We start from the raw sequence: 26,611 nt of genomic DNA on the forward strand, positions 1-26,611 counted from the left end.
TGCCCCCTCCTGAACCTCCCTCCCACCTCCCACTCCACCCCATCGCTCTAGGTTGTCACAGAGCACCAGGCTGAGCTCCTTGCATCATACAGCAAGTTCCTACTGGCTATCTATTTTACATACAGCAATATATATGTTTCAATGCTAGATTAGTGCTTATCTTTGTTCACCATATTATGCTTCAATTCCATCTGGTATACCTCAATTCAATTCTGGTATGAACCATGTGGGGTTAACACAGACCCCACCAGTTAAAGGGCCCAGCCTACAAGAAGATTGCCTCACTTCAGACCAATGAGCTACAAATGTGGGGGGTTACCACAAGCCCCCTAATGTTTGATAATTCACTAGAATGACCCACAGAATTCAGGAAAATGCTATCTTTATGATGACAGTTTTATTAAAAAGGAGTTGTAACTCAAGAACAGCCAAATAAAGAGACACACAGGACGAGGTCTAAGATGGTCCCAAACTCAGAGCTTCTGTGCCCTGTCTTCATGAAATCAAGGTACATCACCCTCCCAGCACATCAACATGTTCACCAACCAGGAACCATCACTGAGTTCAGTATCCAGAATTTTAAGTTGGGTTTCATTAATTAATGAAATGAAATTAAACCCAATTTTTACTTGGGTTTCATTACATAAGCATGACTGATTGAATCATTGGTCACATGACTTAACTCAGTCTCTAGCCTCCGTCCCTCCCCATAGGTCAGGCTGTCTCAAAGTTTCAATTCCATAATCATATGGTTGGTTTTTCTGACAGCCAGCCTCATTATCATAAACTCAGATGTGATCCAAGGGGCTCATGAATAACAGAAACACTTCTATCACTTGGGAAGTTCCAAGGGTTTCAGAAATCCCCAGCAAGGAACCTGGGACAAAGAAGAGAAATTTTATTATAAATAAAGCAAACCTCCTGGGGACAGTACTTAAACTTGACAAATCCAGCATTTTTACATTTTCAATCTAGAACTGCCAACATGTGTGTTAATCACTCAGTCATGCCCGACTCTTCGCAACCCCACGGGCTGTAGCATACCAGGCTTCTCTGTCTATGGAATTCCCTAGGCAAGAATACTGGAGTGGGTGGCCATTCTCTTCTCCAGGGGATCTTCCTGACCCAGGGATTGAACCCAGGTCTCCCGCACTGCAGGTGGATTCTTTGCCATCTGAGCTACCAACATAGCATCCTTGAATATCTATTCCATTGATTAATCAACTTTCAGCAAATACTGTAGTTAACACTTCAGGCTTGTAGTTGCTTTATGTATCCATAATCCTGACAGGCAGGACAGCATCATGCGCAAGTGTTATAAGCTACAGAACTAGATTTCTTGGGACTCTGCCACATCTCAGTTCTTAGGCAAATTACCTGCCTCCCCAACAGAAAAAAATGAGATATAAAAATTACACCCATCTCCTATGGTGATTGTAAGGAATAACAGTGCTAATACAGACAAAGTTTTTAGGATGGTACCTGGCACTCAGTAAATGTTCACTTTTATTGTTGTTATTATACTAGAACTATTGAACACTCTTTACTAATTGTTTTATCTTGGCACAAAGAGCCTTAATGTATACCTAATTATCTTTAAAGTTGGAAATCTTTTCCCAAAAGCAAATAAATCATTGCGTTCTAAAAATAAGAGGGTTGGAGTAAACAATCTTAAGGACTCTTACAACTCAGAAACGTTATGATTATATAACTGGCCTCTTGACAGCTAAACGAGTTCTAACTATGTAGCCTAACTGTTGTGATGTTCTTATATATTCCCTTCATTTCTCTGATACTGTCAACTCATTGCAAGTTATCATGTAATGCAGAGCTTCATAACTGATTTTTCATCATTGTTATTTGAATATGAAGAAATAATCTCTGCCAGTATGTCCCAGACACACTCTATTTCAGAACCATATTGCCGAGATATGAGACAAAGTTTAAGGACATACCCAGATCTGCAGGTGTCTATCAAGGTGGGAAAGAGCTATTTTCTCTTTTCTACAAAGGAAAGTCTACTTTATCCCTCCATTTGGGAACAGAGAAGGAAACCTATCTTCTGCCAAACTCATCCTTTATTATTACATATCCTCTGTGTTTGTCTTTCACTCATCTTTTTTTGTCTGGAAACAGTTCAATCCAGTTGATGTGACAGATCATAAAATTTCATTAAAACCATTTAAAATTTCTAGCATCCTGCCATCTCTTTGCCTCAGATTTTTTCTTATTATTTCACCTGTAGGCTAGAATCCCACAAGCTACATCTGGATGGGAGAAAATTAAATCAATTTCTCCATTTCTATAGATCAGTTTCTGGAAGATAAATGCTTTGTTTTGGTTTCTTTAGAAAGCTAACATTCAAATGTTAAGAACCACTCGAGCTTAATGCAGAAGAGGCATGATTCCTAATCCTCATATAAATAATCAGCAAGTAACCAAGCATATCATTTCCTTTGAGTACATATCTATGTGCCAGAACAGCTTCAGTTATGTGGTCCATTCAGAATGCCTCAAATTGATAACAGAGCAGAGTAATGAGAATGGATTTAAAAAGTACTTTGGGGGGAAAAATGACCAAATAGCTTAATTAAACATAATGAAAATAATAGAGAAGAAAATAGGGGGAAAGTCAAATACTTAAGAAGGGAGTATTATATTGGAGAATGCTGTCTATGCCATATATCTTAATGTTAGACATCTTTTCCATTAAAATGTGAAGGCAGTATTATATTGGAGAATACTGTCTGTGCCATATATCTTAATATTAGACACCTTTTCCATTAAAATGTGAGCTTACTGGTTTGCATGGCTAAAACACTGAAATTTTGGCTGCATGAGTTGCATGGATCCAAGGCCAGCTAACCTGCATGAAGTATCCAGAATGTTGACTCATGGCTAAACACCCACCTGGAAGATCTGTGTCATGCCATAGGACTCTGACCTTGCTCCTGTTTCAGTCAACAGCTGTGTCATTTTTATCTAAATGAAGATATCTTTATCAGATTCTCATAGAAAGCCAAATAAAGCAGTAGGGTGATGCTTGATGGACCCAATTTCAAAATTATCTTGGTGCTTGAAACTACATCAAACAAAATTAGACAAAAATAAAATAAAATTTTACATTTAAATTTTTTTTAATTGCACAAGAATAGCATAAGGAGATCTGCTTTAACTGCATTTCTTATGAAAATTACCTGCTAATTTATTTTAGGATAAAATCAATATGAGCCAACAGCATAAACTAGCCTAAATAGGATGATGAAAACGATTTGCATTAGTCAAAAAAGCGGTCCAGATCAAGAATCTGAAAACACTATGTGCTCATGGTGCTGTGGTTTGGGTTCATTTTGGATAATTATCATGAGGTCATTAAGAGGAAGGCTGACACCAAGTGTACTTGGACTTACATTTCAGAAACTGGACTAGGTTCTCTATCGTTTACTCTGCCACAGAGAGTTTTTCCCAGTGCTGCTGAGAAACTAACAGCAGCAGTCCACCTCTTCTCCATCTTCTGTTTGTTCTGACAAGAAAAAGAGAGAGAGAAAGAAATGGAGAAGAGGGAGAGAAAGGGCACTGGTGTTTCCTCTTGGTCTTAACTTATTTAGTAATAGTAAAGGTCAGACATGTCCACAGAAATTGGAGATGAAAACCATCTTCAAATAGGCTCCATCCTGGAACGGCTCTTTAGAGAATTTCATCTCCTACACTGGATGGAGGGAGCAACCTGTGCTGTCTCCCCCTCACCCAATGTGGAGGGAATCATATTCCCCCATGTCTTATACTCTAGGCCTCCTGTCCAAAGGGATGCTTTTTATGTGTTCTCACAGATTTTTTTTTATTTGAGGCACACAACATCAATCCTCAACATATGTGTAATATTTTAATTTTGTTAAAATAAAATTGCTAAAATAAATTTTGTTAAATTGTTAAATGCACATTTATTTTGTTAAATCAATGCTTGTGAGTAGACATGAATTTATACTACACAGATATCTTGTATATTCTTAAATACAAATGACTTTATAATTTTACTCACTAAACAATCCATCCTCATAAACGGTATTTTCACAGAATTTGCAAAAGGAAGTAAAGTAATTTAAAAGGGTATCAGGTAAATTAAAAAGAAGGGGAGGTTACAAGTAAAATTCTCCCTGGAAACCTTTCTTCAGAATAGAGATAACAAAGGAAGAAAGTGTGAGTGGAGAAGAGTCAGGTTAGACATATTCTTCAAACTGTTGAAAGACTCTCAAGAAAGAGAAGATGGACATACTCTCATTATATCAACTAATGATCAGAAATGACAATGACAGAGCTTTCTATTCAATGTAAGAAGAATTTTCAACAATGAAAAGAGCTTCAGCTAAAATAGCGAGCTCTGGGAAGAATTCAAGCAGGGGTTGGGTAATTTCTCAATGATACGATAAGAAGACACAAAATTCATGGAGTTCAAGGTTGATTAGAGGATCTCTAAGGGATTACCAACACTTAAGAGTCTGTTATTTGTGCGTATGATAAAACACAATAAAACTTTAAAATGTAAAAATTATAAAAGGGATAATGTCAAGACTTTGCTCATAACTGTACAATTGCATTACTCAAAATATGGCTATTGTTGATGAGTTAAATGATAGTAACATTACACAGCCAAAGACTGCAGTACATGTATAATTTTAAAGACTGAGGTTGTATGAGAACCTTGAGAAAGGATGACAAATTTGTGAAACATACTGGGTTTTTGTTCAAAAAGAGATTTAAAAGTATGTTTAATGAGCTCAGGAGGGGGGAAAAAAGCAAATAAGGCATTATTTAAAGGAAAGCACGTGAACACAATCCTTCTTTGAAAAACTACTAAATGGTAATTCCAATCAAAGACAAAGTAAATCAAAACAAAGAACTCTGAAACAGAGAAGCCAAGGTAAAATGATGATAGTGGGAAGTTTTGAAACTGTTTGAGTAAATACAGACCAAAGGCTAAAATGACCATAGGGATTATGGCTCCATGTGAAAGGCACCTTCTCTCCACCAGGAGGATAGAAGACATCCTCATCACCAGCGACTGGGGATTCAGGGCCATGGAGGCTGTATAAACAGACCTGTTAGGTTAACCCTTATCTTTCTAGTTACTACATTTTTAAATTGGAGTATAATTGCTTTACAATGTTGTTTTGGTTTCTGCTGTACAATGAGAAGCAGCTACATGTGTATGCATACCCTTCCCTCTGGAGCCTCCCTCCCATCTCCCCCATCCCACCCCTCTAGATCATCACAGAGCGCTGAGCTGGGCTCCCCATGCTATGCAGCAGCCTCCCACTAGCTGTCTATTTTACACATGGTAGTGTCTAGTCACTACTTTTTCACTATTCACTATCCATAGCCCAAACTCCTTTGTTATGTGAATTCTTCACAAATTTATTACTTCTTTGTCTAAAAGATATAAAAGCTTCCAGCTCTGGTCACTTCATGTCTTCATTCCCTTGTGAAGGCTTCCCTGCATACATAAAAATTCAACAAAAAAAATATACATATACACATTTCTCCTGTAAATCTGTCTTGCCTGCTCAGTCTCTTCAGTCCTGTCTGCCTATTTGCGACCCTATGGAATGTAGCCCGTCAGGCTCCTTTTGTCCAAGGGATTCTCCAGGTTAGAATACTGGACTGGGTTGCTCAGCCATCCTCCAGAGGATACTCCAGATCCAGGAATCAGTGTAATTCTTAGGCCCAGATATCCGAAAGGATAGAAGAGAGTTTTTCCTCCCGATATAAATAGCTCTTTGTGACTATGAATTCATTGCTTTGTTTCGCCCTACATAGTTGGGTGCTGGCATTATAAATACATAATTTTTTAATTATGAGTTTCAATATAAAAGTTTAAAGAGTATGTTCAGTTCACTTCAGTTCAGTCACTCAGTCATGTCCAACTCTTTGCGACCCCATAAACTGCAGCACGCCAGGCCTCCCTGTCCATCACCATCTCCCTGAGTTCACTCAGACTCACATCCATCGAGTCAGTGATGCCATCCAGCCATCTCATCCTCTGTCGTCCCTTTCTCCTCCTGCACCCGATCCCCCCAGCATCGGAGTCTTTTCCAATGAGTCAATTCTTCGCATGAGGTGGCCAAAGTACTGGAGTTTCAGCTTTAGCATCATTTCTTCCAAAGAAATCCCAGGGCTGATCTCCTTCAGAATGGACTGGTTGGATCTCCTTGCAGTCCAAGGGACTCTCAAGAGTCTTCTCCAACACCACAGTTCAAAAGCATCAATTCTTCAGTGCTCAGCTTTCTTCACAGTCCAACTCTCACATCCATACACGACCACTGGAAACACCATAGCCTTGGCTTGACAGACCTTTGTTGGCAAAGTAATGTCTCTGCTTTTGAATATGCTATCTAGGTTGGTCATAACTTTCCTTCCAAGGAGTAAGCGTCTTTTAATTTCATGGCTGCAGTCACCATCTGCAGTGATTTTGGAGCCCCCAAAAATAAAGTCTGACACTGTTTCCACTGTTTCCCCATCTATTTCCCATGAAGTGATGGGACCAGAGGCCATGATCTTCGTTTTCTGAATGTTGAGCTTTAAGCCAACTTTTTCACTCTCCTCTTTCACTTTCATCAAGAAGCTTTTGAGTTCTTCTTCACTTTCTGCCATACGGGTGGTGTCATCTGCATATCTGAGGTTATTGAGATTTCTCCCGGCAATCTTGATTCCAGCTTGTGCTTCTTCCAGTCCAGCGTTTCTCATGATGTACTCTGCATATAAGTTAAATAAGCAGGGTGACAATATACAGCCTTGACGTACTCCTTTTCCTATTTGGAACCAGTCTGTTGTTCCATGTCCAGTTCTAACTGTTGCTTCCTGACCTGCATACAGGTTTCTCATGGGGCAGGTCAGGTGGTCTGGTATTCCCATCTCTTTCAGAATTTTCCACAGTTTATTGTTATCCACACAGTCAAAGGCTTTGGCATAGCCAATAAATCAGAAATAGATGTTTTTCTAGAACTCTCTTGCTTTTTCCATGATCCAGCAGATGTTGGCAATTTGATCTCTGGTTCCTCTGCCTTTTCTAAAACCAGCTTGAACATCTGGAAGTTCACGGTTCACGTATTGCTGAAGCCTGGCTTGGAGAATTTTGAGCATTACTTTACTAGCATGTGAGATGAGTGCAATTGTGCAGTAGTTTGAGCATTCTGTGGCATTGCCTTTCTTTGGGATTGGAATGAAAACTGACCTTTTCCAGTCCTGTGGCCTCTGCTGAGTTTTCCAAATGTGCTTGCATATTGAGTGCAGCACTTTTACAGCATCATCTTTCAGGATTTGAAATAGCTCAACTGGAATTCCATCACCTCCACTAGCTTTGTTCATAGTGATGCTTTCCAAGGCCAACTTGACTTCACATTCCAGGATGGCTGGCTCTAGGGGAGTGATCACACCATCGTGATTATATGGGTCATGAAGATCTTTTTTGTATAGTTCTTCTGTGTATTCTTGCCACCTCTTCTTAATATCTTCTGCTTCTGTTAGGTCCATACCATTTCTGTCCTTTATCGAGCCCATCTTTGCATGAAATATTCCCTTGGTATCTCTAATTTTCTTGAAGAGATCGCTAGTCTTTCCCATTCTGTTGTTTTCCTCTATTTCTTTGCATTGACCGCTGAGGAAGGCTTTCTTATCTCTTCTTGCTATTCTTTGAAATTCTGCATTCAGATGCTTATATCTTTCCTTTTCTCCCTTGCTTTTCGCTTCTCTTCTTTTCACAGCTATTTGTAAGGCCTCCCCAGGCAGCCATTTTGCTTTTTTGTATTTCTTTTCCATGGGGATGGTCTTGATCCCTGTCTCCTGTACAATGTCACAAACCTCATTCCATAGTTCATCAGGCACTCTATCTATCAGATCTAGGCCCTAAAATCTATTTCTCACTTCCACTGTATACTCATAAGAGATTTGATTTAGGTCATACCTGAATGGTCTAGTGGTTTTCCCTACTTTCTTCAATTTAAGTCTGAATTTGGCAATAAGGAGTTCATGATCTGAGCCACAGTCAGCTCCTGGTCTTGTTTTTGTTGACTGTATAGAGCTTCTCCATCTTTGGCTGCAAAGAATATAATCAATCTGATTTCGGTGTTGACCATGTGTAGAGTCTTCTCTTGTGTTGTTGGAAGAGGGTGTTTGTTATGACCAGTGCATTTTCTTGGCAAAACTCTATTAGTCTTTGCCCTGCTTCATTCCATATTCCAAGGCCAAATTTGCCCGTTACTCCAGGTGTTTCTTGACTTCCTACTTTTGCTTTCCAGTCCCCTATAATGAAGAGGACATCTTTTTGGGGTGTTAGTTCTAAAAGGTCTTGTAGGTCTTCACTCAACTTCAGCTTCTTCAGCGTTACTGGTTGGGGCATAGCCTTGGATTACTGTGATATTGAATGGTTTGCTTTGGAAACGAACAGAGATCATTCTGTCGTTTTTGAGATTGCATCCAAGTACTGCATTTCGGACTCTTTTGTTGACCATGATGGCTACTCCATTTCTTCTAAGGGATTCCTGCCCTCAGTAGTAGATATAATGGTCATCTGAGTTAAATTCACCCATTCCAGTCCATTTTAGTTCTCTGATTCCTAGAATGTCGACGTTCACTCTTGCCATCCCCTGTTTGACCACTTCCAATTCGCCTTGATTCATGGACCTGACATTTCAGGTTCCTATGCAATATTGCTCTTTACAGCATCAGACCTTGCTTCTATCACCAGTCACATCCACAAGTAGGTATTGTTTTTGCTTTGGCTCCATCCCTTCATTCTTTTTGGAATTATTTCTCCACTGAAATAAAGAGTATGTTAACATTGATCAATTGTGAAATAAACAATTCACTAATGGAAAAAATCTACTTAGTTATCTCTCCCCAGCAAACTGTTAGGACTTTCCTAAACAGGACTTCTAGAATTGTAAGTTACTAACATCAGAAGATAATAATAACAAATGCTATCCATAGTGTATGAGACTGTTGCTCATAGTTGAAATTCTTTGTTTAAAGGAAAAAAGTCTTTCATCTGGGATCCTCAAGGACTCTTTCAAAATCTAAGAATGTGAAAAAAATATATAAGAATGTGCTTATATTATAAGCAAGAGGAAGCAAAAAAGTGACAAGTATGTAGAAGATCTAAACAAAGGCTGCCACTGGGGTCTTGGTAAAGAGGAGACAAAGCCAGTAAGTCTGAGACTTAATAACTGGCTGGACGAATGAGACTGAAGAGAGGAGCAATAAATGGTAACTACAATTTACAATCCTGAGAGTAAAGAAGGATGACAGTACCTAAATTAGAATAAAGTTAGGGGCAGCTTGGTTCAAATCACATTTTATTTTGGGGGTCAGTCAACACCTGAGGACAGCTGTCCAATAAACAGCAACAGGTAGAAGACTCAGAAGAGGACAGAGGTCAGGATTAGAGAGATGCATTGACATTCACTGCCACTCCAGACCCCCCACAGGACACCCCCCACTCCCAAGCAGTATGGATCTATGCATGCGTGTGTGCCAAGTCACTGCCATCATGTTCCACTCTTTGGAAGCCTATGGACTGTAGCCTTTCAGGCTCCTTTGTCCATAGGATTCTCAGGCAAGAATAATGAAGTCGGTTGCCATCTCCTCCTCCAGGGCACCTTCCTGACCCGGCACAGATCGAACCCATGTCTCATTATGTCTCTGGCATTGCAGGCGGGTTCTTGACCTCTAGCGCCACCAGGGAAGGCCCTATGTACCTATGACTGGATTACAAAACCCACAAAAACTACAGAAGTCCCAGTTGGTTTAAGAGCAGGAAACACAGAGAGAATAATTTCTTTCTTTATTTTCTTCTAAAGAAGGGAAAAGAAAGAAACTCTCTAGTGGAGCAAAATAGATAGACTATGATCTTATAATGTGATTAAAGTCTATTGGTACTGATAAGAAAGGCGACACTTAATTACACAGTGCTTTTCATCTTCTAAGCACATTACAAGTATTATATCAACTAATTAACAATGGGAAACTTGATGTTTCTGAAAAAAGACTGCTTTGACTACTTTTTTTCACCCTTTAGATGAACTTTTTCTAAATCTCAAAATACAACTTGCACAAAATGGGTAATATTTAAGCTTTTCAAACTAGTGGTTATGCCAAGCAGTTCATTTTCCTGGTACTTCAGAGCCGAATTACAATTTAAAAGGGATGTAGGTAAGCTATGTAAAAAGAAAAACAACTCTACTGCTCATAAAAGCCCATCTGGTGAGAGAGCACCACTGGGCCTGATAAATGGTAACACGAAGATGTGTGCTATTGGCCTGTGGCTTCTACATCCTCCAGAAGCAGATGGAAAAAGGGCACCGATTCCACATGCATTGAGGTCTAGTGTGGCTTCCAATTCAGACTTTCTTTTTCACCTCCAGTCATTTTAAAATTAGTGATCATCGGCTGGAGAAGACTCTTGAGAGTTCCTTGGACTGCAAGGAGATCAAAACCAGTCAACCCTAAACAAAATCAACCCTGGATATTCATTGGAAGGACTGATGCTAAAGCTGAAGCTTCAATACTTTGGCCACCTGATGCAAAGAGCCAACTCATTGGAAAAGACCCTGATGCTGAGAAAGACTGAAGGCAGGTGGAGAAGGGGATGGTCAAGGATAAGACAGTTGGATGTCATCACTGATTCAATGGACATGAGTTTGAACAAACTCCGGGAGTTGGTGATGGACAGGGAGGCCTGGCGTGTGGCAGTCCATTGGGTTGCAAAGATCGGACACGACTGAGCAACTGACCAACAAAGCATGTGTCACAAGAAAACTGGGCTAAGAGAGTGTGTTGAACACCCTTTGAAGACAAATTTTTGTTCATGAAAAAGTCTCTTATGAGCAGGTTTAAGAATCGGGATCAGAATTTTCAGCTCTTCCCTCATTCAACTAAAAGGTATTAAATACCTATTATGAGCAAAGTACTCCTAGGAGGGTTAACCTTGTTTAGAGTTGTATGGCACCTCTCTAATCACCTGAAGAAATAGGTAGCTATCATTCCTACATACTCTCCTTCTGCTGCTGCTAAGTCACTTGCTAAGACTCTGTGTGACCCCATAGACGGCAGCCCACCAGGCTCCCCCGTCCCTGGGATTCTCCAGGCAAGAACACTGGAGTGGGTTGCCCTTTCCTTCTCCAATGCATGAAAGTGAAAAGTGAAAGTGAAGTCGCTCAGTCGTGTCCGACTCTTCTCGACCCCATGGACTGCAGCCCACCAGGCTCCTCCATCCATGGGATTCTCCAAGCAAGAGTACTGGAGTGGGGAGCCAGTGCCTTCTCCGACTCTCCTGTCTGTCCATAAAAATCCTGTCTGCCTTGGCTAGGCTTCAATTCCCAGTCGAGAGGAAGGCAGCATGAGATAAGGGAAAATCAGCAGGCTTAGGTTTATACATGAGCTCTGCATATACTGCTCTAGCAGTAAAACCTTAGGAAGTTATTTACCTCCTCTGGACCTTTGCTTCCTCATACAAGGTGAGAATGGTAAGGCTTTCACAGCAGCATAAGCAGAGCATGTATATAGGGTGCAATTGGCTTCGTTCCTTTGATTATGAAAAATGCTTTTTCATTTCTCTTTTTTTTTCTTTTCTTAAATGTATTTATTTATTTTAATTGGAGGATAACTACTTTACAATATTGTGATGGTTTCTGCCTTACATCAACATGAATTGGCCATAGGCATATATGTGTCCCCACCCTCTGGAAACCCCCTCCCACCGGAAACCCCCTCCCACCTCCCTTCCCACCCCCTCCCTCCAGGTTGTCACAGATCCCTAACTGGGTTCCTTCTGCTGAAATGGTTGGTTTCTTCATAAATTATAAATAATTATCATTTCTTTGAAAGCTTACAGTAAATATTAAATAAAATAATGTAAGACAAATGCCTAGCCAACGGTAGAGCATAGTAAAATATATAGGATTTAGAGACAGGTAGACCTGGTTATAAATCTTGATTATGGCATTTAGTGAGTAGGAGCCGTGGATTATGGTTTCCTGACATCTCATAGTACCTTTCACAACACTAAGTATACAGTAAACACTAAGTTTTGGTTGACTGACATTGACTTATTCGTCAGTCAAGTAAAATACACAGCCACTTTACCTCTTTCCAGATATACAGTAACAGGTAGACTCTACCAGAACTTTTGAGCTCTTTCTAGCCTGGGAACATTGACTCTAAAGTTACTGGAGTCAGAAAGACCACTTTCTTTTCTTTTTAATATTTATTTATTTGGCTGTGCTAGGTCTTACTTGCAGCATATGGGATCTAGTTCCCTGGGCAGGGATCGAACTCAGGCCTCCTGTATTGGGAGTGCCGAGTCTTAGCCACTGGACCACCAGGAACCACCACCTTTTTGAAGCACGTACATTGTCAGCTCAGCAGCTCCAAAATGAACTCCAAGGGGCAGTAGAAGGCCTCTTACTTATCTTGTGAGCTGAGCCTTAGGAATACAGATAAATTTATCTCTGGACGTCTAATAATTCTCAGTCTATGTATTGTTCCAGCTCAGATATCTAAGGAATATTCTTTCTGACCTCTGCTTATGTGCCCTTCAATAATTTATTCCAGAGGTCATGGATTGCAAAGGCATGGATTATAATTCCAGTAAATATTTTCTTTGAATTGTTCTTTTTCCCCATTCTTCCCAGTCATTCTTTAATCAAAACGAGACCTGAGCAGACATGCACAAATTCTCATTTGTTCTATCCAGACAAATTCTCAATTCCTCTTTCCTATATCTAATTTTGTTATCTATATTTATGATATAATATGTTATATCTATATACATCTAGGGAAGAGCAATTGCAAAATTTATCAAGAATTCTCTTCAGAAGACTGCTCTCATAATAAGAACAAATTGTTAGCATTTATCACCATACAATGTAATCATATAAAAGCCTTTTCTTCTATCCTTATCCCCATAAGGTACCTCTCTATTACATTATAATGATAAATGGCAAAATGTTTTGCATGACACTTAAACTATTACAGAATTCTACAAGAAATGCTAGGATGCTACCCAGGGTTTCTGATAAGCAGCTACAGCTAAAAGTCAGCCTCACATTCTTAAGTGAAGAATGCTTATCTATCTCACACTGTTTATTTCCGTAAAACAATTTGCAAGTGAGCACAACTACATCGTAAGGTCAACACAAACGTATATTGGGAGCAAACATGCCATTGGGTGTTTGAACAGGTAACAGTTAAGTATTCAGCTTGGGGACAGACATAACCCTTTGCTCCAATTGAGAACAATCTAAACCAGTCACGTTATTCCCTCCTGCAATGCAGCTAACTCCCAATTCTCACTGATGATTTGATATAAGTAATTAGGTAAAGCCCAAATTTATACTAGTCAATAGCTAAGTCCCAACCATCTACTGCTACTTGAAGGAAGCATCACCTCTGGTGTGTGAGTGCCCGGTTACATCTGACTCTTTTGTGACCCCATGGACTGTAGCCTACCAGGCTCCTCTTTTTGTGGGATTTTCCAGTTGGACAACCCAATACTGCAGTGGTTTGCCATTTCCTACTCCAGGGAATCTTCCCCAACCCAGGAATCGAACCTGCTCCTCTTGCATCTCCCGCATTGGCAGGCAAATGCTTTACCACTGCGTCACCAGGGAAGCCCAACGAATACTTACTGCATATGTAATCTGTGCCAGCCACTGTGCTCATTGCTTTGCCTCCATTACTCATTTAGCCCTAGGCAAGTCCTATTATTATTCGCATTTAACATCAGGCAACTGAGACCCAGAAGGGCTAAACAATTTTCCCAGCTTCAGCCATGTACTAAGAGATAGAAGAGAGAAGAACACCGAGGCAAATGGTTTTGGAGTCTAAGTTCTCAACTCCCCCCTGTATTTCTTCTTTGTCGCTGCTCATATTTCAATCTATGTCTATAGACTTACCTCGAATATGTCCAGGGTATATTTGAAAGAATTAACTTATGGCTGATTCGTGTTGATGTTTGGCAGAAACCAACGCAATACTTAAGGCAATTACTTTTCAATTAAAAGTAAATAAATTTAATTTTTTTAATAAAAGAATTATATTAGTAAACCATACGACAGCATTTTAGACCAAGCTGCACTGACAAATAGTTTAACCAATAAGAGGCATGACAAAACAGACAATAAACAAGATTGTTTTACTGGTAGGATGATCACCAGGACCTGAGTTCATTCCCCCTTCCACTCTGATGTATTAGTATTGCCTCTCTTCATGGTCCCAGAGGCTGAAATTCTAAGCATCACAGCTGTCAGACAACATCCAGAGAAGAGGGGCACTGCATACTGGTGTCTGTTCTTGCTTGTTTTTTGTTGTTTTCTTTTTGAGTTAAAGAAACCTTTCCCAGAAGCGCCCCAGTAGACTGACCCTTGAGTTCCATTGGCCAGGAATGGGTCATCTGCCCACTGCCGAATCAAAGGAGGTAAGACCACATGATTAACTCTTGATAGATAGATAGATAGTATTAGACCGATAAATAGAAGCACAAATTGTTAGCTTCTTACACCACATGATATAATCATATGAGAGCCTTTTTTAACCAAAGTGCCAAGAAAAACCTCTTCCAGGGGAGTTGTTGTCATCCACCGTGAGAAGTCAAGGTTTTTCCCTCATTTTGAGATGAGAAGCTGTTAAGAATTACAGTGAAAGTTTGGGTCCTGACCTGACTGTTAAGATTAGCTTGAAAATAAAACAGAGACACTATTCCATTAATATTATGTCTCCACTAGAGTTTCAAGGCCTGTTGTCCTTATTTTTCATTAAGAGCCTGATTCATTTCCTTCCCTCACCCCAAAAAAGCTTTATACTCTTTGTCCCGGGGCCTTCTAAAGAAAGAACAACAGACAAGTAATCTGATGACTGTGGGAGTGTTGAGACAATTACAAACATGACAGGGACGGGAAGGAAGAACCAGAGAGCAAGGACAGGCAGAGAAATTGAGGTTTCAGGCAGGGAGAGAAGAAGAACATGGAGTTTGGAAGTCAAGGGAAGAAAGATTGCCCTCAAGGAACCTCCAGAGCCTGTCTCTACAAATCAGAGAAACCACAACCACTGCACTCTCTTCTGGAAGCAAACCCAGGGCTTGTCTATAACAACAAAGACCTTTTCATTTCTTCTCTTCTCCCTAAGCATCCCCTTAGCATACCCCCCACCTCAGATCCTGTCTTTGTGATCCTCCAGTCTCCGTGTTCCTCTTTCAACCTCTGACAACCCCGAAGAAATATTTTCTAACGAAATTTATATGTCACGTTCCAGCTAGAAGGCATGGCAGGCTGAAGCATCCTAATATAAAAGCAACTAGTGAGTAACCCCACTTTACACGGAATTTATTTTTCATCCCCAGAGCAAACACACTTAAGCTGTATAGTCTTTAAAACTATATATATATATATATATATATATATATATATCTTTTTATATCTCTAGGCAGTTTTCATAGGCAGCTTTCTGATTTCATTCTCCTCAAGCACTTAGAGAGCAGAATAGGGGTCGATCATATTAGCTGCTTCCCAGGTGCCACTAGTGGTAAAGAACTCGACTGCCAGTGCAGGAGACCAAGAGACGCAGGTTCAATTCCTGGGTTGGGAAGATCGCCTGGAGGAGGAAATGGCAACCATCCCAGTGTTCTTGCCTAGAGAATTCCTGGACAGAGGAGCCTGGTGGGCTACAGTCCATGGGGGTCACAAAGAGTTGGACACAACTGATCACACACTCTATTCTAGCTGCAAATTCATTTCTTCAGCCAGAAAAGAAGAAAATGCAAGAGTCTGTGGTTGGGGTTTGTGGCACTACTGAGTTAGCAGAGGAATTTTCTCTATCCAATGCTGACATGAGCTCTAAGGGCAAGGGAATCTGTGTAGCAAAGACTCGCACAGCAGTTAGAGTCTGTGTAGCAAAGACTGCATGGGTGGTAAAATAGAGAAGCACAGAAAGTTCACATTTAGGACCCAGGGAATCAGAGAGCAAGGGAGTGCAGAGCAGGGGGTAGATGGGCAGCAGGGTGCAAAGGACTGAATGGAATGAGCATGTGGGGCCAGAGCTGAGCCAGGCCCTGCAGGAACTGGAATGTCAGGATCCGAGCAATCTCCTACAGCTGGGTCTCCTGTTCCCTGCAGCGCACTCCCTTCTGAAAATGCTCCTTTCACTGTCTCCTTCCCACAGCACATCTTTTTCTTCTCGCCATTTTCATAAGACTTCACCAAGATTTGCAAACAGAAATATTTCACCCTCTCTGCTATTTCCTTTCTAATTATTGTTACAGGAATTATTTCTCCATTTTTCTCCACAGCTAGATTTTTCAAGTACTTCACAGTTTGCCAGCAGCCTCATCCTTGTCTATGTCTAAGAACTCCTAAAAGCAACTCCAACATTCTTACCCTTTTTCATCCCTCAAATTTCCATACTTGTGCCCACGTTTGAGCAAGGAACAAACCAAATCTTCAACAAAGTAAAGATAGCAAATTCCATATGCTATGCTTCTAGAATAGCATATGGAATTGTCTCTTTTGGAGGCTTATCAGTTAAATTGTGCCACACTCCCTCCACAAATTTATATGATATAACTGTATTTGGAAATAAGTTGTTTACAGTGGTAATCAAGTTAAAATGAGATCACAAAAAAAAAAAAATGAGGTCACTAGGGTGAGTCCAATACAACTGATGTTCTTTTAAAAGTGGGAAATTTGGTACTTTCTTGGCAGTCTAGTGGCTGAACTCCACGCTTCCCCTGCAGGGGGCCCCGGTTCAATCCCTGGTTGAACAACAAGGATCTCGCCTGCCAAGTGGTGAGACTAAAAAATAATAAAAACAATTTTTGACTGTATGATTACTCTTGTATTAGGTATCTAAAGTAATCAAATTCAAAACAGGAGAAAGTGGGATGGAGATTTTCTGGGGCTGGGGGATGGGGAAGCAGGAGTTGCTGGGGACTGAGTTCTGGAGATTTGCTGCACAGCAAAGTGAATACGCTTAACACTGCTGAACTGTGCAATTAAAAAAAAAAAACACACACAGTTAAGATGGTTCTTTTTACTCTGTGCTTTTTTTTAACCACAAATAAAATTTTTAAAAAACAGAATGAAAATGAAAACAGGAAACGTGGACAGGGAGATAAGGGACAGTGGAAAGGGAAAAAAGCAAGGCGAGGAGGAGGCATAGGGTGAATAGAGCCATGCACACACCCGGGAGGGGAGCCTGGGATGGCCTTCCCCTCACGGCCCTCAGAAGGAACCTGCCAACACCTTGCTCTGAGACTGCCAACCTCCAGATGGTGAGACGACAAATTGCTGTTGTTTTAACTACTCAGGCTGTGGGATTTTCTGCCATCACAGCTCTAACAAACTAATATACAGTCACATCATGGAGAGGATAGAAAGGCCGGGTTCCGGGGGCAGGTGGGCCATCTGGAACATTCCATCCCCAGTGGAAGATGAAAACACAGGATCATATTTACAAAGCACACAACAGCGCTCATGTCCCATCAGAATACATGGGCTCTCACCACCATTCCAGGACCATACGACATAAACTCCACTCTTACTGCCCCATGAGATGACTGATGGGCTCATCCGCCCAGAGAGAGGACCTGGGGCGGGCTACACAGACCACCCATTAAGCCTCTCCTACCAGGTGAGAAAAGAGACCTTCAGTTCACACCATCAAATATAATGAAACCACTTAATGAAGACACTGGGATGGATATTATGGGACAGACAAAATCAACAAAATAAATTCCTTCCTTCAAAGAGAACAGGTTCAGAGATATCATCAAACTAGAGACCATCTGGGGAAATGAATCCGTAGGTTCACTACCATGCACTGATACTGATATCGTGCAGATACTTCACAGAAACATCACTTTCAACTCCCAGGAGTTACCAAGAACACGACTCAAAGACAACTCAAAGCACCCTTGCTTGCTAGGGGCCCAGCACTTCCTGCAAGAGAGCATGGCGTTAATCTGCGGGTGCTCGTGCTTCACAAATAACAATCCCAGAGGGACAAAGAAGCCACATGGCTCAGCATAAGGTCGTAGCATATGTCTGTTTTGGAAGTTCTAGTACATTAGTTTCTCATTTCTGTATTCTGAGAAATATCTTCTTGAAATAAAAACATTTATTACACATATTTTCAGACATATTCAATAGTAAAGTCTGAAAGTCGCTCAGTCGTGTCCGACTCTGTGACCACATGGACTGTAGCACACCAGGCTCCTCTGTCCATGGAATTCTCCAGGCAAGAATATTGGAGCAGCTGGTAGCCATTTCCTTCTCCAGGGGAATCTTCCCAACCCTGGGGATAGAACCCCAGTCTCCCGCATTGCAGGCAGATTCTTTACTGTCTGAGCCACCAGGGAAGCCCATTCAATAGTAAAGAGAAGGGTATAGCAGACTCCCCAGTCTCCATGTATACAACACCCGGCTGCATGCCATTTTCAGGAGACTATTTCATCTATTCCCCATCCTCCTCCCCACCCGCTAGATCATTATAAAACAAACCCCGAACACATCATTTCATTCACGTGTACTTCAGTACACATTACAAGACAGGACGCTTAATCAAATATCACACTTAAAATTAATAGCAGCTCCTTAATATCAACAAACTTTTCCAATTGCTTTGTAACTTTTATAGTTTATCATTTTCATAGTTGGTTCTAAACCAGAGATTTGGTTGACAGTTCTCTTAAGTGTCTTTTCATCCAGTTTTCTCCTCCCACTTTTTTCTTGTATCATTTAGTCAGGGCAGAAATTGAGCCATTTGTCCTGCAGCATTTCCCACATTCTGGGTTACTGATTACATCCCTAAGGAATAATTTAACATGTTTCTATGAACAGTAGTTAAACATAAAGACATGATTAGATTCAAGCCCAACACTTAAAAAGAATGCTTTATAAATGGTGCGGGATACACACTGTCTGATTGCCTTTCTGTGACAATGGCATGAACCAGCTAGCTCGTATGTTGGCAGCCTATCAATCCACGATAGCGTCTGCCCTACTGTCTCTTCCTCCAAGTAGAGGCTGGCGTGAGAACATGGATGCAGCAGGTTTATTGGGGTGGTGATCTCAAAAAGCAGCAGTGAGCAAGCAGGGCCAGTGACACAGAAGAGGAAGGAAAAAACAATGAAAGTGGACATTTGCAATTCCACTGAGGCCTGCAAAAGACCTCCAAGAGTGGTCCATCAGGGAAACAGGAGACAGGGGCATTTGTCCTTTAGCTCCCATCTCTGGGATAAGGGTTGCTTCTAGAGACACTAACTCTTCCGCACTAAGGACTGAGCTAGAGCCAGGGAAACTTGTGGGGTAACCCAGAGAAGGCTCTGGAACAGGAAGTAAAAAGACTCCCTGTGCACTGAGGGACACTGATAGGATAGTGGGTGAGGAATCTGAGTGCAGCATATCTGTCTACCAGAGCTGAGGCTAAAATCAGAGGTGGTCCCAGAGGATGTTGCATGAGCTTCAGAGACACCTGACACAGTCCCCATCAGGCCTTCTCTAATGCTAATGATTTTAGCAGTACTCTTGCCTGGAAAATCCCATGGATGGAGGAGCCTGGTAGGCTGTGGTCCATGGGGTCATTAAGGGTCGGGCACGGCTGAGCGACTTCCCTTTCACTTTTCACTTTCATGCATGGGAGAAGGAAATGGCAACCCACTCCAGTGTTCTTGCCTGGAGAATCCCAGGGATGGGGGAGCCTGGTGGGCTGCTGTCCATGGAGTCGCACAGAGTTGGACATGACTGAAGAGACTTAGCAGCAGCAGTAGCAGTGGTGAGCAATGCCTAGATACATGACATAATTAAATTAGGGGCACAAAATGAAGATAGTTTAATTGCATATTACTCTTTTCATTTGTTAGGCAATATTCCTTAAAAAATTTTTCCTACATGAACTATGTGGTTACCCTGAAATACTGTTGCTCAGGAAGCACTCTGCAGTAGTTTGAGTTTTCCCCTCTTATTCACCTGTTTTCAGAATAATAATATGATGACCAATAAGTGTTTTTTTCATTATTATCCTTATGGAATCATGAGTTTTTAAACATTTTCTATGTGTTTCACTAGACTTTCTGATATTATTATTCTTTCCAATAAGTAATTATTCTTTCCAATATTCAAACTGTCCATCATTCGTGGAAAACCCTCCAAGTGAGTCCTTTTGACATGACCCCAGTTGTCCTGAGAGTCACTCTGCTGTTTGATACAAAATGTTCCATGTCATCTTGAGCATTTTCTCTCTAAGATCTGAAATTAGTTCTTCATCCAGGGAATCTTGGTTCCTTTCAGGAGACACATCCTTTTAGGAGATATTCGTAGACCAAAATCAGGTACCACAACAAGGCACTCTTAGCTACTGGGTTGATCATTGTTTCTAGATGTTTTGGGGAGCAGATGTAAATATATGAGTCCACATTGAAATTTCCAACTCAAAATTAGGAGATTCATGTAACTATTTGATTTTATATTTTTATCTCTTTTCCCTCACGCTGAAAAAAAAAAAAAGGTTCTTCATGACATCATGAAAATTACTCATTTTAGCCAACTCCATGTATAGTATATTTTCAAAATAAGAATACCAGTATTATCAGCAATGGTCTGAATCCTGAAAAAAAGTTTGATTTCTTTATGTCTTTAGGTTACATCCCACCAGTTTCAAATTGATGTGTCATAAATTCACTTGAAATATTTTTTCTCAGTGTGGGTAAGCTACCAAGTGTAAACACAAGCTCATTTGTTTCATTTTCCTTTCAGTTACTTAGAATTGCTTTTTAATGTTGATTTAATTTTGTTGTATAATTACCAAAAATTTACATAACTCCCAATTCAAAAGTAAATCAAGGTACATTCAGATAATTCAGGTTTCTATATCTGTTACCTCCATTCCCTTCTGCTGCTGCTGCTGCTAAGTCACTTCAGTCGTGTCCGACTCTGTGCGATCCCATAGACGGCAGCCCACCAGGCTCCCCCGTCCCTGGGATTCTCCAGGCAAGAACACTGGAGTGGGTTGCCATTTCCTTCTCCAATGCATGAAAGTGAAAAGTAAAAGTGAAGTCGCTCAGTCGTGTCCAACTCTTAGTGACCCCATGGACTGCAGGCTACCAGGCTCCTCCGTCCATGGGATTTTCCAGGCAAGAGTACTGGAGTGGGGTGCCATTGCCTTCTTATATAAAACCAATTTATTTAGAATCAGTTTTGTGTTTTTTTTAATTCATTGAATTTTTTTAAATAAAAGCAAGTACATTCTGTATAATATTCTTTAGAGTTGTGATGGTTAATTTAATGTGTCAACTTGGTTGGGCCACAGTGCCCAGAGTTTTGGCCAAACACCATTCTGGATGCTTTTGGATGAGAGTTTTTGGATGAGATCTGTCTACATCTACGTAGTAGTCCCTCAGGTAACTGCATCAATATTTATTCACCAGTCCTCTATTGATGAATTATTGGGCTATTTCCAATTTTTTCTGTTACAGATGGTGCTGCAATAAATTACCTTGTGCATCAGTCATTTTGTTTTTTTGCCAGTGAATCTTAATAAATTTTAGAAGTAGGATTGCTTGGTCAAAAAGAAATGCATATATAATTTTGCTAGATATTAGCATGTCCACCCTCACAGGAGTTATACAGCTCTTCATTCCCCCAGCAATATATGAGGGGCCCCAGGCGGCTCAGTGGCAAAGAATCTGCCTGCCAGGGTAGGAGCTGCCGAAGACAGGTCCAGTCCCGGAGTGGGGAGGGCCCCTGGAGAAGGAAATGGCAACCCACTCTAGTACTCTTGCCAGGATAATCCCACGGACAGAGGAGCCTGGCGGGATACAGTCCATGGGGTTGCAAAGAGTTGGACACGACTGAGAGACAGAGCACATCACAACAATATATGACAGAGCCTATTTCTACCTAGACTCCCCAACAGAACATGAGCATCAAATGATTGTATTTACAACAGCAGGTACTTCTGATAGGTAAGAAAAGGTATCAGTATAATTTTGATTTGTATCTCTCAAGGTGAGCAAGGTTGAATATGTTTACATACTATAGGAAATTTTTACTTCTTTTCCTATTAACTGCATGTTCAAATCATGTGCCAATTTTTCTATAGAGTTTTAGAATTTTTCTTCTCTATTTTTACAAGTTCTCATATATTTTTAATGTTTGTTTAAGTACTTACATTTTCTTCCCCCTTTACTTTTTATGGCATTTTTGGTGGTGGTGGTAATAGGTTTTTTTGTTTTTGTTCTTATTTATTTTTAGGCCATGCCATGGGATCGCACAGAGTCGGACATGACTGAGCAACTTTCATTTCACTTCACTCCGTGTGGCATGAAGGATGTTGGTTTCCTGATCAAGGATCAAACCTATGCCCCCTGCATTGGGAGCACAGAGTCTTAACTTCTGGACCATCAGGGAAGTATTAACCTTTTGTCTGTGATATGTCTATTATATTTTTCACAGTTTATCTTGTTTCACACAAATATTTCAAATTTTTATCATTATTTTCCCCTAGTAACTACATTACATAAATGCCAGTGAGTTGTTATTAAAAGTTAATTCCAACCACAGAGAAAACCAAACACTGGCCTCATAGCATTTATGGCACTGTGAAATGTACTTTCATTTTCTATTCTCCGCATTCAATTTCTGCTTTGATCTTTCACATAAGCCTGCTGTTTACCTTCTACCACAAGTGCTTAGGGTCAAATTCAAGATCACTATTGTAAAACAGAATTCCCTGTCCTCATCCCAGGGAAGAGAAGTGCCTTTTTCTACCAAGCTAAGGTAGTCCAACAGAGAAGGCAATGGCACCCCACTCCAGTACTTTTGCCCAGAAAATCCCATGGACAGAGGAGCCTGGTAGGCTGCAGTCCATGGGTCGCTAAGAGTCGGACACGACTGAGCGACTTCCCTTTCACTTATCACTTTCATGCATTGGAGAAGGAAATGGCAAGGCACTCCAGTGTTCTTGCCTGGAGAATCCCAGGGACGGGGAAGCCTGGTGGGCTGCCGTCTATGGGATCGCACAGAGTCGGACACAACTGAAGCGACTTAGCAGCAGCAGCAGCAAGGTAGTCCAATCAGCCTAGACGCCAGCCCCTTAAGTTATTAGCTATAAAAAGTAGAAGGGACACACTTCTTTTTTCTCAAAAGATTTTTAAATGTGTTGTAAACAAGGGATTTATTTGGGACCTTGATCCTGAATGATTTAGAGTCAGGAAGCCAAAACCCTGGGGGGGATTGGCTCCTGCAATCAGAGTGCACAAAAGCTGGTAACTCTGACAAGGGCTCTTTCTGATTCATGAAAAAAGGAGTGTGTGTGTATATGTATGTGTGCCGCTCGCGCACGCGCGCGCACCCGTGTGAGCACACACACATGCCCAGGAGCAATGGGATTGAGGGGAACACATCATTCTTGTGTTGGCTCATGAAGGCCAGGGCATTCCAGCAGCCCATCATTTCTGGGGTCATTCACGTGTCATGAGTCACATATAAAGATGGGAAAATGCTGATACATTCTCCAACTATAAGAGTGGAGAGTAGACAACTTCAATCAGTAGACAAGTGAGAAAAGTCTTTGAGTACGACCTTTAATTCACCAAGTGAGCAGATACAAAATCATAACTTCTCCAACTGACTGATGTTTTTTGAAACTTTTTGTTGGTGAGAACAAAACCTTTGATTCCTCTATCAGAATTTAAAAAAAAAAAAAAAACAAGGCTTTAAATGTAAATACTCCCTGAGAGGTGATTCTGTGTATTATTGACTGAAGGCATCGTTAAGCATTTCACTTTTTCCTAAGGGCCATTTTGAATTGGGGGTAGAGGAAGGAGGGCAGCCAGTGACAGAGGTGAAACCGAAGTCAGAAAGGAAGCTGTGAGGGAGGGGGAAGAATAGAAGAGAGCCTGGAGGCACGAAAAATCAACTTCTCAGCTTCAACATTTTGCCTAGAGCAAGCCCAGGGTGTTTGATTTCTTAGCCTGCCTAAAAAATGAAAAAGAACTTCCCCTGAAAGCTTCATTAACTCCATAAGCCAGTGATTATAGCAGCCTTTAATAGAGGAAGAATGACTTCCCTTTCCACAGAAACCTTGAGGGAAGACAACTCAAATCAACTTTTGAAATGTCTGGAAGAGAAATGGGAAGGGGTAGGAGAGAGGCCAGGAGGAGAGGGGAGGAGGGAAAAGGAGAAAGAAGGCAGGAGGTGAAGGGAGACGAGGCGAGTCATGGCACAGCAGGCTCCACAGGGCAATCACGGTTAGGGTTTGGGGAGGGGAGGAGGGGAACAAACTCCAAGATGCCCCCTAACAAAGCAAAGAGCAAAAACTCTTCTGGTTAATCATTCCAGCCTGCGGGAGGTCCAGCCACAACATATCAAGAACAAAAACTGTCCTGGACAAGTGTCCTTCCTTTTGGCTACTAGACAGTTGAACCCCGTCTTAGCTGTGGGCCTCCTCCATCCTGTGGATATGGAGGTGAAGCTGAGCTACCTACAGCTATAAAGGCTGAAATACCTGCAACTTTGCCTCCCAGCCTCCTTGGCAGGTATGGGTATGCTACATGGACAAGCACTTCTCTCACTTCAGGGGGCCTGGGCTCAGTTGCCCAGTCACGTCCTACTCTTTGCACCCCCATGGACTGTAGGCCGCCAAGCTCCTCTGTCCATGGAATTTCCTAGCAAGAATTCTGGAGTGGGTAGCCATTTCCTTCTCCAGAGGATTTTCCCAACCCAGGGATGGGACCCTTATCTCCTGCATTGGCAGGTAGATTCTTTACCATGGAACCATCTGGGAAGCACTTATATAAACTATCATCTTCAGTTAATAATAATTTCTTCATATTGGCTTGTTAAGTATCAAATGTACCACACTAAAACAAAATGTAAATAATAAGAGAAACTGTATAAATAATAGAGGGAACTGTGCAGCAGAAAAGAGGATCTATAAGAACTCTGTAGTTTGGGCAGTTTTTCTGTAAACCTGAAACTGCTCTAAAGTAAAGCCTATTAAAATTTTTTAATCTCTGAACAAACAGTACTGCTTTCACATTGAAAATCTCGAAGCAAAAGTAGAACATGCTTTACCAAAACAAAGTGGTAACTATATGTAATTTTACAAGGGTGTTTTTCAGTAAATAGCCCTAAGCTCTTTTCTCAGACTCCAAGTAAATAAGCCAAGTTTGGTATATAGCTTGTGATTCATCCTGGCCTATTTTCTACGAAATAGAAAAATATTCCCCATGGTTACTTCACTGAATTACTTCTTTATGTCTCATGCTCCAGAACCTTCTACCTCCGACATTTTAAAGCCCTTTCCTATGTGACATTTATTCTCTTACTTTTGTTGTTGTTGTTATTTGATATCATCCTTCCACTTTCCTTCAACAAAACAAAGTTCATGTTCTCTTCAAGTGCCATGTGCTCCATTGTGTCCAACTCTTTGCGACCCTATGGACTGTAGCCCTCCAGGCTGTTCTGTCTATGCAGTTTTCCAGGCAAGAATACTGGAGTGGGCTGCTATTTCCTCCTCCAGCAGATCTTCCCAACTCAGAGATCAAACCAGCATCTCCTGTGTTTCCTGCATTAGCAGGTGGATTCCTTACCCGCTGAGCCATTGAGGAAGCCCCATATTCTCTTAGTCCCAAGATTTTCTTGCACATCTGAACATCTCACAGAGATTCCCTGAATTTCATGCCTCTTTATCTTCCTTGCAATCTCTATCCTATCTTCCATAAATTACTTCTAGTTTTTGAATCCTTTCCTGAACTCTTTCTCTATTTCATGAATTCTCTGAAAGCGTTGGTTCATCAAACAAGTCTCAGAGAGCTGACTGGAGTTAACATATGACTAAGAAACTTTAAAATATAGGGGAAATGAATTACAGTGAGATTAAGTGATTCTTGGCTGAAGATCACAGAGTGAGTAACTTTGAGGTTGAAATTAGACTGTGTGTTCTTTATTTCAATCTAATCCTCTTCCATTGGACAGCATTACCATTTTAAAGGAGAAGAACAGCATGCATCTGCTCTCACACCACACAGCAGAGAGGAGAAAGATGGCTATCAGAAAAGCTTAAATAATATTTATTCATAATGACCACTAGCATCCAGGAGCAAAAACTAAAACTTCTTGTCTGGAGCTACATATTTCAAGTATAAATTGAATTAATACTGTAGTCCCACCCTGGGATTCCCTGGTCGGTAACACAGTAAAGAATCTGCCTGCAAAGGTTCAATCCCTGAGTCAAGAAGATCACCTGGAGAAGGGAAAGGCAATGCACGCAGTATCCTTGCCTGGAGAATTTTATGGACAGAGGAGGTTATGGACAGGCAGAGAATTTCATGGACAGGCTGGTGGGCTACAGTCCTGGGGTTGCAAAGACTCAGACATGACTGAGCAAATAATACACACACACACACACACACACACACACACACACACACAGTCCCACTTTATCTATAGGGGATAATGCCCAAGGCCCCCCAGTGGATGCCTGAAACCACGGACACCATGACATCCTGCATGCACTATGTTGATTCCTACACGTACATACCTATGATAAAGTTTAATTTGTAAAATAA

General features: G+C 41.1%; 1 long non-coding RNA gene across 1 annotated transcript in view; it reads right to left on the reverse strand.

The window, feature by feature from the left end:
- Positions 1-382: 382 nt before the first annotated feature.
- The window catches only part of LOC112444165 (uncharacterized), a 53,532-nt gene continuing 27,303 nt past the window's right edge, over positions 383-26,611 (reverse strand). The window contains exons 2-4 of the long non-coding RNA XR_003032397.2: positions 3,411-3,523; positions 2,911-3,082; positions 383-877 (exon numbers count right to left, since the gene is read on the reverse strand). This is a non-coding gene — a long non-coding RNA (uncharacterized lncRNA). The remainder of the gene's footprint in view (positions 878-2,910; positions 3,083-3,410; positions 3,524-26,611) is intronic.

This window comes from Bos taurus, chromosome 24 (assembly GCF_002263795.3).
Source record: "Bos taurus isolate L1 Dominette 01449 registration number 42190680 breed Hereford chromosome 24, ARS-UCD2.0, whole genome shotgun sequence".
Lineage (NCBI taxonomy): Eukaryota > Metazoa > Chordata > Mammalia > Artiodactyla > Bovidae > Bos > Bos taurus.